Source organism: Beta vulgaris, chromosome 4, assembly GCF_026745355.1.
Source record: "Beta vulgaris subsp. vulgaris cultivar EL10 chromosome 4, EL10.2, whole genome shotgun sequence".
NCBI classification, from domain to species: domain Eukaryota; kingdom Viridiplantae; phylum Streptophyta; class Magnoliopsida; order Caryophyllales; family Amaranthaceae; genus Beta; species Beta vulgaris.
Genome location: NC_079205.1, coordinates 35,631,727 through 35,648,674, shown reverse-complemented (window position 1 = coordinate 35,648,674; position 16,948 = coordinate 35,631,727).

Sequence of the window (16,948 nt, the reverse complement as noted above, 5' to 3'; positions counted from 1 at the left end):
GCTGCGGTTTCTGAGTAAAACCGCAGCTATATACTTCTTTTTTATCAGATTTATAAAGCATATTGCTGCGCTTTCTGGAGAAAACCGCAGCAATATGTTGTATTTAATAATAAAAAATAGACATATTGCTGCGGTTCTTGAAAAAACCGCAGCAATATGTATTGGTAAGGTAAATTTTTTTTTTACATTTTACCATCAAATTTGAAAGCCAAAAAGTCTAAGAAAAAAAAAAAAGACTACTTATTGAAACTAATAACAAAAAATTATCATACAAAATTCAAAAACATAAAAAATACAAATTTAAATATATTATTACTCTTATGGCAAAGGAGGCAGTGAGGTTAAAGATAAATGTACACACAAACCTACCTTCAACAACAAACATATTTAAGGCAACAATTACAAAAATATTATAACTAGTAAAATCATACATAAATATTTACAAAAATATTCTAAGAACAACAACTACAAAAATAACAACAATTACAAAAATAAAAAAATAACAATCTCTAGAAAACTGGAACGAATAGTTACACCGAAAACTGGAACAATTGCAACGAAAACTAGAACGAGCCACAGCCACGACGAGCTACGGCAAACGACGAGCCACGTCAAACGACGAGCCATGTCAAACGACGAGCCACGACAAACGATGAGCCACAGCCACGACGAGCGAAAATCTGAAAAAATCGATCAGAAATAATAAAAAAACGAAAATAACCGATCTGAAATAACAATAAAAATGAAAAAATACATAAATCTGAAAAAATCGAAATGAAAAAAGAACGAGAAAAGATAAAAAAAGAAAATGAAAGGAGTCTTCGATCTGAAATTTTCGAGCTTATGATAAACGAAGAGCCACGGCAAACGACGAGCCACAGCCACTTCGAGTCTTCATGAAATATTCGAGATGACAGAATGGCTTACGAAGAGGAGAGAGATCGCGTGAGGGAGGCGCAGGAGAGAGAGGAGAGATCGCGTGAGGATCTGAGGGAGGCGCAGATAGTAAGATTTGATTTAGGGTTTGAATTTTATGAATGAGGGAGGCGCAGGAATGAGGGATGTGTTTTCGCCTGCGCATATTCCTCTGTCGCCATGGTTGAATGCAGGAGAGGAGAGGCGAAGAATTGAGAGTAAGAGGAGATGAGAGGAGAGGCGTGAGAGGAGAGGAGAGGAGAGAGAGTGATGCGTGAGAGGAGAGTGAGAGGCGTGAGAGGAGCACCGTTTTTTTAGGGTTTAATGAGAGGGTGCAATCTTAGACATCATTATATAATATTGGGTTTTTATATTGCTGCGGTTTTTTTATAGAAACCGCAGCAATACATCAAAATATTAATATTTTAAAGTATTGCTGCGGTTTCTTTAAAAAACAGCAGCAATATAGCTGGTCAAAGTAGTCAATTAAATTTGAAAAATTATCCCGTTACTATCTATTGCTGCGGTTTTGGCTGGGAACCGCAGCAATACGTTTATTTTCGATTTATTATTTTCTTTTGACGTGGTTTATTGCTGCGTATAGGTAAAACTGCAACAATATAGCCACAACAATAAGCAATTATTCTACTAGTGCTCTTCTCAAATGCATCACCAGAGTGGATGGATTGGAGGTGTTGAAACAACTCCATGAAGGAGCTTGTGCTTCCCACATAGGGGGAAGAGCATTGGGGGAAAAAGCTTTAACAATTGGGTATTCTTGGCCTACCTTAAAGGAAGACACCCTTGTTTATGCCAAAAAATGCAATAGTTGCCAAAAGCATTGAATATCCACCAGAAGCCGTCCAACTACATGACTCCAATTTTGTTCCCACTTCCTTTTGCCAAATGGGGCATGGATATCCTGAGACCTTTCCTTGTGGCGGTTGGGCAGAAAAAGTTTGTGATTGTATCCGTGGACTACTTCACTAAATGGGTTGAGGCCGAAGCTATTCGAGGATTAACAACAAATGATGTCAAAGGGTTTATTTGGAAAAACATTATTACAAGATTCGGCATGCCGTACTCCATCGTCTTTGACAATGGACCACAGTTTGAGACTCCTAAACTGAAGGATTGGTTGGCAGAAAGAGAGATAAAAACTCACTTTGTGGCTGTAGCTCATCCACAAGCCAATGGGCAGGTAGAATCATTCAACAAAATTCTGGCGAGCTGCATAAAAAAGAAGTTGGACAATGCCAAAGGGCTATGCGTTGAAGAGTTACAGTTGGTATTATGGTCCATCAGAACCACATCCAAGAATTCTACTAGAGACACCCCTTTCATGCTAGTCTATAATGATGAAGCTGTATTACCCATTGAAATAGAATAACCTACTTTGAGATGAGAGTCATGTTGTACACAGAAGAAGCCAATTGGGCTGCCTTACGTACGACTCTGGACCAGGTACTAGAGGTCAGGGGCAATGCACTGCTAAGAATGCAATTGTACAAGCTTTGAATGGATTGGGATTTTAACAAGAGAGTCGCTAGATGATCGCTCAAAGTGGGGGATTTGGTCCTAAGGAAGATGGAAGCCGTCGGAAGAGCCAAAGAATTGGGTAAGCTGACGCCAAATTGGGAAGGGCCCTATCTAATCGTCCAAGAAGTACGAAGTGGTACTTTTCGTCTCCAAGACATGAGTGGACATCCTATTCAGCGGACTTGGAACTCAGATACCTTGAAGAAGTATCACATCTGAGCCGTCAAGAAAACCTTGTAGCTCATAGTTTTTAACACAAGTGCCTTGGCACAAAGAAGAAAGATATATATGTATACATGTACCTTGGTATTTGGCTTAACAAAATTCATATAATACAATTATACTTTCTCTTGATATTGCTTCTTTACTTTTTACTTATAGTTATTTACTTAGGGTCATCTTACCACCGACCAGCTTAATTGGTCTAATAAGTAACTTTAAATAAGTAACAAAGTGAATAAAGGCCAAAAAGTCCACAATATAAACAAAGAAGGACACAGAAACATGGATATATTAATTTCCTTGATGCACATTGCTTCAATAAGGAGATCAACTAACATGTTACATATCTATAAAATTAATTATATGTCTGACGGCATCCTCTTGATAATCTCTAGAAAGAGAAACATCAGATATCCTAAAAGAAAGCAGCCAGAAATAAGAAACCTTAGTAAAGGAATCTTATTTACAATCATAAGGCCAGCCAGGTAACGACTACCTCAGTAAATTAAGGAACAAGTTGTTACGAATAAAATGCGACTATATAAGGAGAGCTGGTCGAGTAGTCGAGTCCATTAGTTACTCAACCACTTTTATCCTTATAAATTCTTTGCTAATTAATGTTTCTTAGCAGTTCTCCTTCTTGGGACCAAGTGGCCTCATAGAAGGATCCACTTCGTCCAAGAAGGGGGGGGGGGGAGAGCTGGGATGCAGAGTAATTTAGGGTTTGAGTAAAGTTGAATACATCCAAGATACATCGGTTCATCAACAATCAGCAATTTACAAGGATGGGCCGCCATCAGGAGATTGAGCAAGGCTTAAGCTGTCCAATAATCAGTAGGGTCAATGATCGTCCAAACAACTAAGACGAATTGCTATTTGACTAGCCATGACTAGGCAATGGCCTGTCCATGATCTTGGACGGTTTGCTATATGGCTTAAGAAGCACATTGGACGAAGCTGCTCCATAGTTATAAACGAGCGTCTCTAGCCCTTGGAAAACTCATGCTAAACCTATCTGGAGACAAAAAGTGTCTTTAAAGTCAGAGGAGCATGGCAAACAGTTTTAAAATTATGGCAAGAGGACTCTTCCATTGAAAATTGGTCGACCGCTTATTAGAATATTGCATTAATGGTAGCCATTCCGTATTTTGAGGATGAGCAACTTTGGCACTTAAAAGATTCAAGCATGGATAGAACTTGTCCGTCACTCAGGGCAATAATAGACATTCAACCAAGTAAATCAAGATGAGTTATTCTTTATACTAACAGGATAGAACAAAGATAATTCATCCATAGAATAAGACGAGTTACTTTGGTACTTGGCAAAAAAGACAAAATTGAACGAAAATCCAATATATTGATTTGTTCAAAAGACTATAACCTAAACTAGAAAAAAAAACTAAGTTACAAAATGGCATGCGACCCATTTACAACAACATAAGGGCCTAAGTTATGTACTCTATTCGGTAGGGGGAATGGTGGCATCATCCACTGGGGCCTCTTCAGCTGCTGCCTCTTCCTCCTCTTCGTCACTAGACGACTCCTGGAAGGCCGCAGGCTCTTTGCTGGCCACCATAACTCTGTGAAGACTCTCCTGGAAGTCAAGACGACGCTCATAGCGAGGAACATCATCTGCCTCGACCAACATCTCAAAGGCCTTCACAGCCCAGGACTTGGAGGTGTCAATGACCTCATTTAGAGCCTCCTTGGCATCATTGAAGGCCTGGGCCGCATCCTTCTTCAGCCGAAGGTTTTTTGCCCTTAGGAGAATAGTTTTCCTTCGAAGTTGAACAACGGCCAACAGGGTGGTGTTCCTCTCGGCTGTCAGATCGGCCGAGACAACCCCCAAGGCGAGGTCCAACACATCCTTCTCATTATAAAGAGTCTTGATGCGAACGAGGTAGTTTTTATTTTGAGACTCCATCTCGGCCGGATGTTTCTCCCAAGGCTCCCTAGATATGCGTTTGAGTGTTTTCGCCATTTGAGTGTCGTACATAGCTTTGTCCCCGGCCGTTGTGGCATGGTGGAGAAGCTCTTTATTCTCTTTTTTGAGCATTTTAGCCTAGTCCTCAATTATTATGCTGCGAGCGAAGAGCTGAAAAGACAAAGATAAAGTAAGCTAGCAAGACGATCAAGCAAGAAAAAATATATTATAAGTACAATAGTAGAGCGGCAGGGAGAAATACCTCCGCAGCAAGCTGGGGCATGTAGCCTACATGTCCAGAAGAAGCACCCCTCAAGCCTTTGATGTAAGGCTCAGAAAAACACTTGAAGAGATCCTGTTTAAGCTTCTCAAGAGCGACCGAAGTCATCCGAGCAAAAGCAGCCAAGGATTCGTCGTCTGATAGTGCTTAAGAAGCTTCAGGAGCAGCTTCAGTAGGTACTTTACCCTTATTTGTAAGAGGAGAGTTGTTAGTGTCTCTAACAGGAATGACTACTGCTAGTCTGCTGGACGGACTCATCGGACGTCCGCCAACACGCAGTGTCCTAACCACGTTAGAGTAGTAAGACTCACCAGAAGACAAAGTGGCAGATCTATAAGTAGAGGGCATCTGAGATACCACCCTGGCAACGTGGCCACTGAAGGCCGAGCCCTCCTTCTTAGCCGCATCTGACTGTTCCGATTGTCCCTCGGCTAGAGTAGAACCTTCCAGGAGCTCAGCCGCGTCTGGTTGCTTAACTATTATGGTAGTGGAAGGAGCCTGGGCTTCTTCCCCGACAAAGGGAACAATGACCATTGTATCTTCCGCCTTCAGAGGTTTCTCAACCTCCGGGATGGACGGACGTCCGACTTTCTTCATAATCGTGAAGCCTTTCGATTTTTTGGGAGGAGGATGATCTCCCATTGTGGTCGACCTATTCTTAGTGACCGCCTTCTCTGCCAACGCCTTATACGTTGGGGCATTTTTCTAGAAAAAAGAAAAAACAAGTTAGAAAATCAATCGTCTAGAGAAAGAAACGTAGAAAATAAAAAATTGCACAATGATAAATCTTAAACGCTCGTTGGTTGAAGAGGCAAGCCGGCCAGGGAGAACAAAAGTATCTAGCTAGCCCTATCTTTTTCTCCAGATGAGGGCCACCTGAAGAAGGAAGCCGGCCTGAAGAAGCCAACAAGAAGGGGCTAAATGAGTTGACCGCCTTCCTTGAGGAGGAGATCCTCGTCCAAGTAAAATATTCCAAAACTTGGACGATCTCCTTATAAGGGTCAGATAACCTCGATGGCCATCTTACCCTTTTTAGTAAGGCAATAATCTTCAGGCGAAGGCCACCTGAAGAAGGAAGCCGACTGAAAAGCCGCTGACTCCTTTCCCTTTGGGAAAGGGCCTCGTTTAGAAAGGTAATTTAGTTAATATGACGATGGTCTCACAAGTGAGGACGACCTTAGTGGTCGCCTTCCTCTTTTAAGGGCACTTCGTCCTAAAATGAGATCATAGATTCTGGACGAAGGACTCTGGCCGAGAGAAATCATCTTGCTCTGGCTGTTCTCATAATGCCATTGACCCCAGTTAAAAAAAAAAAATAAGAAAAAAAAGGAAAGAAAAAGAAAACGAAAACGTATCAAAGGTCTTCGTCCTCTTCTCAGAGCTAGTTTTGTTGTATTCCTTCCAGAGGGAGTTGGTGAACTTTCGACATGCTTATGTCTCCCGTCCTAGACTTTTTCAGAGCAGTTTTGGCAGGGGCTGTAAGGAAAAGCAAACCATTAGTAGGACTAAGAACTCAGAAGAGGAGTTTTACTTAAGAAAATTCAAATTATACCTCTATCTTCGATCGACCGCAAGCCAGCGATGACCAAGAAGTTATCATTATAAAACATTTCTTTGAAGGGTATTCAATTGGACGGTCCCTTAATGGAGGAATTGTTTGGAGTAGAATACTCGGCTATTATGAAGTACTATACCAATTCTTCGTCAGAACTGCTCTCCAGCTCTAAGAAGGACGTTGTTCGTCCAGTGTTGGTGGGCGATCGACTAAAATAGCGGTACCTCCTTGCCAGTGCCTCGTTAGGCGAATGAATGAACAGAAACTCGGCCATCCATGCATGCATCTTGGATGTCTTATCCCAAGAAGTAAGGAACCCATGACGGTTGCAGGCGCTAAACCAGGCTGCCTCTACGGTTTTGGGAACCTTGGATACATAATATATCTGGGTAAAGGCCGACAAGGAAAGAGGAACGCCCTTCGACTCACAGACGGCCAAAAATGTTAAAATATTCTGTCAAGAGTTGGGGGCTAATTGATTATGGCTGATGCAATAATAATGCAACAATAGGCCAATGAAAGGATGAAGGGGAAATCTTAGTCCCGCGTCTAAAGCCAATCGATAGACGACAAAATGGCCAGTATGAGCATTAATAATAGTATCGTCCTGACATGGTAAAACAAAGGTATAACCCGACATAGGATTGGCCGACGAAAGGTGCCTCGGGTCGGTACCTACTCTTCCTAGCCAGCCATTGTTGGCTAGAATAAATCTTGGGTCAGAAAGGGGACCTAGACGTCTTCTAATTTTAGATAAGGTCGTAGAGGGGTCGTCCGAATCATTGGGAGGACCAGATTCGGTTTCTCTTTCATCGTCCTCTTCCATCTCCATGTCTCTTCCAAACAGGCTAGCCTAAGAGGTTATTGGGATGGGTCTATCCTCCTTGACGCTTTCAGGGGAAGAATGCTCGAGTGCTGGTCGGACACTTTGAATTTCATGCTCCCCATCATCGGGGATTCGTCCAGTCGATGCCTCTATCTCAGAGCTGGAGGTCGGGAGATTTACTCCACGTCTAAGACGGGCAGTTTGCTTGACGCGCTGATTACCCTGCATAGGTAGAGACTAGGACATCTGATTTTCTCTCCATTACTATAAAAATAACATGCATGACCGGCCAGAATGGCCCAACGAATGTGCCGAGAAGGAAGGCTATCTGTTCTAGTTTCACGACCAACTATTACGTGGTCGGGGTTATTCGACGAAGAAGGGGAATTCATTTTTTATTGAATTTCTAAAAATAAAAATAAAGAATTGAGAGCAAAGAAGAAGAAGAGGGATACTTGACAAGCTAACGATCAGTGAAGTTAATGGAATCTAGACAAACACACTCTGTCTCTAGAAATTCGAAAAAAAGCAAAGTCGCTATCTATAAGAAAATTTTCTCAAGGTGTGAAATCTATGAAAGGACAAACGTCCATATTCATAGAAGGGTGAAAAAACCTGCTGCTCCAGTAAAAATAACCATTGGAATGAAAATATCATTAGCAAGTGATCATCAAACCGACAAAATTGCGCCCTTTGCCATTTTTTTTTTGGAAAGAAAGGTGATTTTCTTGAAGTAAAAAGGGTTTTCAATCGTCTTGGTGCCAAACAGTAAAAAACCCCTTTTAGGGGCAAATGTTGTGGCCTAGAAATCAACGGCTCTCCAAGGGACATGTGGATTTATCTAGAGCGTCCATGTGTCTCTTACCTGCAAATACGAGTAGAAGGCAAAAAGAGGGGGGAGGGTAGCTGAAGTACAAATCCCTATTTAGGGAAAGTACCAGCCCATCTTTTTAGCCTGGCATACACTCAGGCCCAGAGCCTCAAAAAACAACTACATATGATTGGATGATGTGTACCCCCAATCATTGCCTGCCACATGTCATACTCCCATCACTTAGCCAATCAGGTGCCCTTAAATTAGGGTGACCTCAAGGTACAACAATAACTCCAAACACTATAAATAGTCCTTGAAATCAGGAGAAAGGTACCTTTTTTTAGAGTTGTGTGTACTATTACTCTGTGAAAACTCTCTCTAATTTCTCTCTCTAAACGTTCCCTTTTTACTCCTGATATCTGACTTAAGTTCAGGAGGAGCAGCCACCACCCAAACCTTCAGGGTGGGTCCCTTTTTATAGGTTCGAGAACGAAGCTTAGGTTCGGGATTATTTGACCGGGATATAGTTACACAAGTCTGCATCGAAGAACCTGTTAGTGTATTTACTAAGCAAACACTAGTAGCAAGAGTATTAGATATACTATATAGTATACTTTCCCTGTTCTAAAATAAATGGTAAACTTACAATTTTGAGCTATTTCAAAACAAATGATATGTTACTATATTTGGAATTTATTTCAGTGTATCTTTCTGCTTACCACATTGGTCCCATCTGGCATTTTTCACTTAAGAGTCCCATCTGGCCTACTAATCAAGCAACTCTAGCAATTCATTTATTCTAGTAATAGAAGAGAGCTCTTAGCTACGAGAAAGTCAAGAATGCTTTCCTTAAAAATAGGGATGTTTGAAATGATTATGATTACGCTTGAATTAATTTAGAATAGCCTTGAAAAAAAATTGGGAAAATTCCTCGGGTACCCCTGAGGTTTGGCGTGATTCCCAAATTACCCCCCACATTCGAGAAATTCCTCAGATACCCCTATGATTTGTTTTTGTGCTCAAGATACGCTTACTATGAATGCTGGAAACCTAACGCCGTTAGGTTTTCCTCTCTTTCTACCCAATTTTCTGTTTCTCTCTCCACCCATCATCCTCCATTGATGAACATGGAAGTTTTATGGGCATTGTCACATGATTTGATGTAGATTAATATGTAATGAAAACTTGGAGAGTGACCTTCAAATATCACCAATTGCGTATAAAAAGTAGCATTTTTTCTTGATTGACATGAAAGAAGATACTTAGAACCGAGGACATCCCCATTAAGGGTCATACGAAATGGTCAAATCATATTGATCTTGTTGCATTCACTCGAATCCTTATAACATAAATGCCTAGGAAGAACAACGGAGCTTACGATCACCTGAAACATATATATATATATATATATATATATATATATATATATATATATATATTGATTCATCATATAGAATTAAGCGATTTACTTTTAAACCATTGGTGTTTTGCTTCCAAAAATGACTCAATGTCTCCTACTAGCCTATGTAACCAGATGATTGATGCTTTTTTATACGTACCAATTTTTTTTATTGTCTAAGGTTGTGAACTATGGAGAAAGTTGTTTGTTTTAGAAGTCAATTATGATATTCATGCACTAAGTACTCATGTATCTTTCCAAATGAATTGGGGTAGTTTGCAATAATGCAGATGGCCAGGTACATCATAACTCAAAGCTCTAAATGAAATACCAATAAACAATATTATGGAACTTCATTAGTGAGTTGGTCAGGTTTTGACTAATTAAGATCTAATATGAAGATATTAAACTTTATTGAGATAGATAATGATATTTTTTGGGCTTTTCTTGAACAATTATCGAATTGTTGCTCAATCAATGTACTTACACAAGTCATACATTTGATGTACTCATACAAGCATGACAATGTACTTGCACTAAAGTGGCACACAAAATGTATGAAATGCTCTAAATGGAGCTTTTTCTCAATCTGTTATCCGAACGAATTTGATTTGGTTTTCATGCATATATCATGACTTTATGCAGAATTATTGTGTTAATGTTACTTAATCGAATATTTGAAATTTCTCATAAATATGATATATGAGAATTAATGTACTTGTAGTAGACATGTGATGTATATGTAGTAAAGATCTAATGTACGTGTGTCATATAGGTACGCTAGAGGCTGGAAAGGAAAGCACTAGCAATGCATCATACTGAATAAAAAAGCTTAACACTAGCCATATCATTATGTCCTAATGTACTAAAAATTTCATAGTGACAAACGGATATTTCAGTGTCTCTGTCCTATAATAAGGATATATCTCGGAATTTCCACTCAACTGGGCATAGTAGACACAAATGCTCATAAACAGGCCTTGCAGCAAAAGATATGACCATACTACAAAGGAACATTTATATATAGAATACCAAGTGAGCGTAGTTCCTAGCTATTACATCTTAACACTAGCACAAAAGCTCACGATAAAAGCTCTCAAGATCACGTGGTTACATCCCAAAGGTATTAATTTCTCCAATAATGTTAGACAAGTCTTTCATAAAGATGGTAACATAGTGATTTCACATAGTTTCTTCAGCTCTCCTGTTTTGCTAATCTGTACAACCTATAAATGAAAGAGCACATAATTTGTAGGATGTCAAGCTAATTACTTAATCAATGTAACCACAAAAGATCAATGGTATACATAGAGGTCGTTCTAAATGAACAAGACATGCAGTATATCATAATTCAAAGCTAAATTATTTATAAGAAACACTATCAAATATTCAAGACATAGTGTACTATATGTCACTCCTAGTCTGCCTTTATTATATGTTGTGTCTCTCAGGCTTGCATCTAGCACACTTGCATTAGCACACACATATGAGCTATTACTCCTACTTGCTAACAAAAGCTTTTTTGACAAAAAAGGTGAAAAAGGCGTTTTAACAAATAATTTTTAAAAAGAGGTTTAGATTGATCCAAAAATTTTCATTCCAAACTTATTTAATAGCACACTGGCAGAACAAATTGTTGCAAAGATTTGTCAACAAATAAGACTAAAAGAAAAGGCAGTTTAATGCTTGATAATATTAACAGGTTCTTGATATGGGTATCTCATGATACTTTGTTTTTCTCCCATTTAACTTCTACTTTGCTAATATATAAACAGCTTCAACTGCACAACCTTTATGATCCAAGCACATATACTGAAACTTAAAACTTTTCTACATTAATGTTAATTAAACAAAGAACACCGAAAAATGTCCTTCGTCGTCATCACTATGGCCATTCTTGCTATTTTCTAACAGGCATCAGTTCAGTCATTCACATTAAGCACAAGAGTTGATGTCCTTTGTGCCTTAAAGCAAGTAATGGTCCAAGTTAATCCCAAAAAACTCATTCAGCAGAGATTTCGCACTTGAACCTTGTGAGAGCACACTGGCACACTTCCTCGTGATAAGGACAACTCAAGCAGTTGTATCACTATACTTGACCTAGATGGGGTGTGGTATGATGGATTCTTCACTATTGACATCGATAAACTATTTGAACTCACCATTATGAACTTGAGCAAAAGCAAATTTCGCTGACCAATACCTGAAAGCATCACTAAGTTGAACAATTTAACAACACTTGTGATGTATGGCAATTACTTTACTACCAGCTTAATTACTCTTGGACTGAAAATGATCCAAGAACTCAATATCTCTCGTAACAAGCTTAATGGGTTTAATTCACTAACTTAAGGAGCCTTAAGTCTATGAGAATGACAAGTTATACATCTTGTGGGTGAATCTCTAATATGGCAAGTGCATAAGGAGTCCTATATATTCCAAAAAAATTCTTTCATGTTTGTGCATGATATGTCAAAAAACGTAAATTATCGATGAAATGATGTGAAAAAGTGATAACAAGTACTTTGTGAATAAAGGCATAACAGATGTATGAAGTGCTCTAAATTAATATTTTTCTTCTATGAGGGAATTTGATTTGGTTCTTATTTAGCCATATATGATGTTTTTTTTTGCAAAATAGTTGTGTCAATGTTGCTTAATCGGATATTTGAATTTTCTTATAAGGATAATGTATATATATAAGATCTAATGTCTTTATAGTGTACCAGTGATGTGTATGTTGTAAAGATGTGATGTACGTTTGCAAGGCTCAAACACTAGCAATGCCTCCTACTGAAGAAAAGTGCAAACACCAGCCATTCATCATGAACCATCATGTACCATCTCATAGCTTAAGAAAACTCAAAAGGTGAATAATTTTCTCCTATTTACAGCTTCTTAATGTTTAGTTCCTTACCCAGCCACGACCATGACCCCTTAACTCTTGAAGAGTTAAGTGTAAAAGCTAGTGTATTTGCTAAACACCGCCCTATTATTTTTTACTAACGCCCTACATTTATACTTATTACGTATTTATATTATTTTACTTTCACCCACCCTCCCATTCCCATACTTCACCCCCCCTCTCTCTCTCTTCACTCCCTCACTCTCAATTTCTCTCAAACCGTCACGAAGAAACTCTAGCAACGACAGCAATTACCGGCGCCATTATTTCCGGCAATAATATTTTCCGGCAGCAATATTTTCCGGCAACATTAGCACACCCCGGCCCACCCCCTCTTCTCTCCTTCTTCTCTCCTCTGTTTTCTGCATTTTCATTGATTTTTTTTTTAAAAAATAAAATAAAGGGAGGCTTCCACCATCGGTGGAGGTGACCATGGAAGGCGCTTCACCACAAGGTGAGGCGCCTGCCATGGACGCCTTCACCGGTGGTGGGGCGTCCATGGTGGACGCCTTTAGGGTTTGAATTTTTTTTTTTTTAAAAAAATATGGAGAGGCGTCCACCATGGACGCCCCACGATCGGTAGAGGCGACCATGGCAGGTGCCTCACCTTGTGGTGGAGCGCCTGCCATGGACGCCTCCACAGATGGTGGGGCATCCATGGTGGACGCCTCCCTTTATTTTATTTTTTTTAAATGAAAATGCAGAAAACAGAGGAGAGAATAAGGGTGTGGGTACGACGGTGGTGGCGTAGCAGTGTGGCGGTGGTGGTGCGAGAGTGGTAGTGTTGCACCGGTGGTGCCCAGTAAATAGTCATTGATACAGTTTTAGCAAAAAAAAGGAGGTGGTGGTGGCGACGGTATTGTTGGCAATGGTGTGGGTGCGGTGTTGGTGGCGGAGGTGTTGGTAATGGCGGTTTCAATGGTGGTGAAAGGAAAGGGGGGAGGGGAAGGAAAGAAGACAAAAAAAATGAAGGTATAAATATACAGTATAAAAATACTGTATTTAGGGCGTTAGTAGGATATATTAGGGCGTCAAATAGCAAAGCCCATTAATTTCACGATAGTTGTCTCTAAATTTGAATACTTGATGAACATGTTGCACTTGTAATAAATGCAAATTCCATCATCCTGTTATGAATATGGTACTAACTCCACGTAGCAATAACTTCCACCATATATTACACAAGTAAAATTAATCTTTGTGTTAGTATTAAAAAGCCTGACTTCATACATAGACATATGAACCGGAAAGAGAAAAGAGGCAAAGAAGTTTGAAGACACAAAACATTGAAATTAGTATTAAAATAGTAGTTTCTCCATTATAGTTCACAAAATTAGTCTAATGTTTACTATAGTGTGCCAAAAATATTGTCCTAATTGCTAACATTATTGAAATTTACTTTATTAGAGTGCTTACAGGACATAATTCTCAAAGCCTTTAACTTAAAAACCACATAAGATGGCAGATGAGTATCACAAGAATTAGAAACATTCATACCCCATATTATAGACATACCTAAAAATTTAACTATGAAAATGCCCATATTGAACTTATTTCCATAGAAATTTGTCTTAACCATGCAACTATTCCGAACACTACTGGTAGTATATATAAGTCTTAAACATTTCGAATGCACCATAAATCCATAACCAAGATCAATAATGAAAAAATTAATGTTCAAAAAACTTATGTCATAATTTCACAGCAGGGTGGTTCAAGAACTTAATAGTTAAATGATTGAAATACAGGAATAGAGAGAGAAACTCTCTCCTCTCTCTAGGTTTTCAATGAAACAGTAACGATTTCTGGAATTTTGAGCTTCTTTAGATGCAATCATCTTAGCCATGGCGAGAACATCAAAACAACAGAAATCACACAGTAAACCAAAAGGACCTGTTTCGGATTCAAATGCGAAGAAAACGAAGTCAATGGATGAGTTACTTGGTGTGCAAGCAATGGAGGTTGAAATGAGGGATGGTAATGAAGAAAATGATGTGCTAGAGCTGCAGAGAACTCAAAAATCTCATAGGATATTTTCAGAATGGTTATCCTCGATGAATATGAATGCGGAGAAGATTGATAAGGAACAGAGGAGTAAGCTTAGCTGGGCTGATCGAAGTGTAAGGGAGGTAGAACCTATCCCGATTCTGCAGTTCTCAGATAATGAGGTATGTTCAGAAAACTCTGACCCTATTGATGAAGATAGATGTATTGAGAATGTTAATAGGGATAATACAATGAGAGAAACTGTGAAAATTGAGCTTGAGGATGTTCAGCCTGAGGTAGATTTTTGGAGGTCATCAATCATCTGTTATGTGATTGGTGCAAATCCACCACCATTGGTGATGGAAGGATTTGTGAGGAGAATCTGGAGGAACAAGAAGGTGGATAAGGTAAATATGTTAAAGAGAGGGGTATTCATTGTGCGATTTACAACGATGGAATGCAGAGATCAGGTCCTAAGTGGTAGTGCTAATTTCTTTGATAATAAGCCCCTTATTGTCAAGGCCTGGGATCCTGATATGGATGTGATGAAACAGAACTTTGAAGTTCTCCCTATATGGATACAGTAGATGGTGGATTTTAAATACTGGAATACATCATGTTTAAGGAAGTTGGTGAGCCCGGTGGGGAAGTATATCAAGGTAGATCAAGCTACTGAGAAAAGAGAGAAGCTCAAAAAAGAAAGCTCAATTTGCTCGAGTTATGATTGAAGTTGCTGTGAATCAGGAATTTCCTGATCAATTGAACTTCATAAATGAGAAAGGAGTGGAGGTGGTGTATAAGATCAAGTATGAATAGAGACCTACCATTTGTGGTAATTGTAAGAAAGTGGGACATACACAGGAAGACTGTAGGGATAAGGGTGGAAAGGTGAGTAGGAAGGTTTGGCAACAAAAACAACCTGCTAAACAGATTATAAGTCCTGCACCAAGCAGGGTGGAGGAAAAAAATGAAGATGAGATGCAAGTGAAGGTTAGAGCTAAAGTGCAGGAGCCTCAGAGGATAACTACACAAAATGCCTTTGAGATACTGGATAGCTTACAGAATGAGGAGCTCATGGTGGGGAACGTTGATTGTGGAGCAAGGAAGGGTGAACAAGGGAGAGGGAACTCTCCAAATGAGAATGGATAGCATACTTTGTTGGAATGTCAGGGGTATCTCTAGTGTTAATAAGCAACTGGATGTAAAAAATTTGCTAAACACTAGAGCCCTGGGATTAGTTAGTCTTATTGAGACTAAGGTAAAAGTTAATAAGATGGGAGATTTGTATAAAAGGCTTTTTAGTGGGTGGTGTTTTTGTTCTAACTCTGCATATCACCAGAATGGCAGAATTATAGTTGCATGGAATGCATTATCATTCCATGTCAACATTATAGCAATGTCAGCTCAAGTAATTCATTGTATGGTTGAAGGGGTGAGTAGTAAAGCAAAATTCTACTGTTCTTTCGTTTATGCCTTTAATCAGGCAGATAGAAAGGAGGGACTATGGAGGGATCTGATAAATTTTGAAGCACAGATCCACTTACCATGGCTTGTTCTAGGTGACTTTAACTGTATGATGCATAGAGAAGAAAGAATGGGTGGAAATGTAAGAGAAGCAGAGTTGTTGCCTCTGAGAGAATGTGCAGCTAGATGTGGGTTGAGTGATCTCAAATCTACTGGAGCATTCTACTGGAATAATAAACAGGAGGGAGAGGCCAGAGTCTTTAGTAAGTTGGATAGGGCTCTATGTAATGATAAGTGGCTGGAGATGTTTCCTACTTCTGAAGCTTGGTTCATGCCTGAAGGGTTGTTTGATCATAGCCCAATATTAGTGAGAGTCCATAAGGAAATAGTGCAGGGGAACAACCTTTCAAATACTATAAATGTGGAGTAAAGCTCCTGATTTTCAGAGAAGGGTTAGAGATGCTTGGTCCACAAATGTTACTGGACTGCAATGTTCTGTGTAGTCCAGAAATTGAAGCTGGTTAAGAAGGAAATGAAGCAGTTGAATAAGGAAGGGTTTGCAAACATCCAAACTGCTGATACTCAGGCCCTTGAAAAGCTACTGGATTGTCAGAAGAAGCTCATGGAATGTAATGATCTAAGCAACAGAGAGATGGAAACAAAGGCAGCAGCTGAATATAGGAGAATTCATGAGAATTTTCTATCATTCTTGAGACAAAAAGCAAAAGTAGAATGGATTGCTCAAGGTGATGAGAACAGTGCTTTGTTTCACAAAGCTATCAAGCAGAGAAGACTTCACAATACAATTTATGGCATTCATGATAGTCTGGAGTTTGGAAAGAAAATGAAAGAGTGAATGAGGCTTTCATTGAGTATTACAAGATTACTGGGCACAGCAAAAGAGCATGAGACTCGAATAAGCCAGGAGATTATGGAAAGAGGCAAATTTCTTACTGAAGAACATCAGCATAGCCTTTTGGAACCTGTGACAGGTGAAGAAATCAAGAAAGTGTTATTTTCTATTCCTGGGGAAAAATCCCCTGGGCCTGATGGGTTTGGAACCCACTTTTTCAGAGACTCATGGCACATTATGGGGGAATGATGTTATTCAAGCAGTTA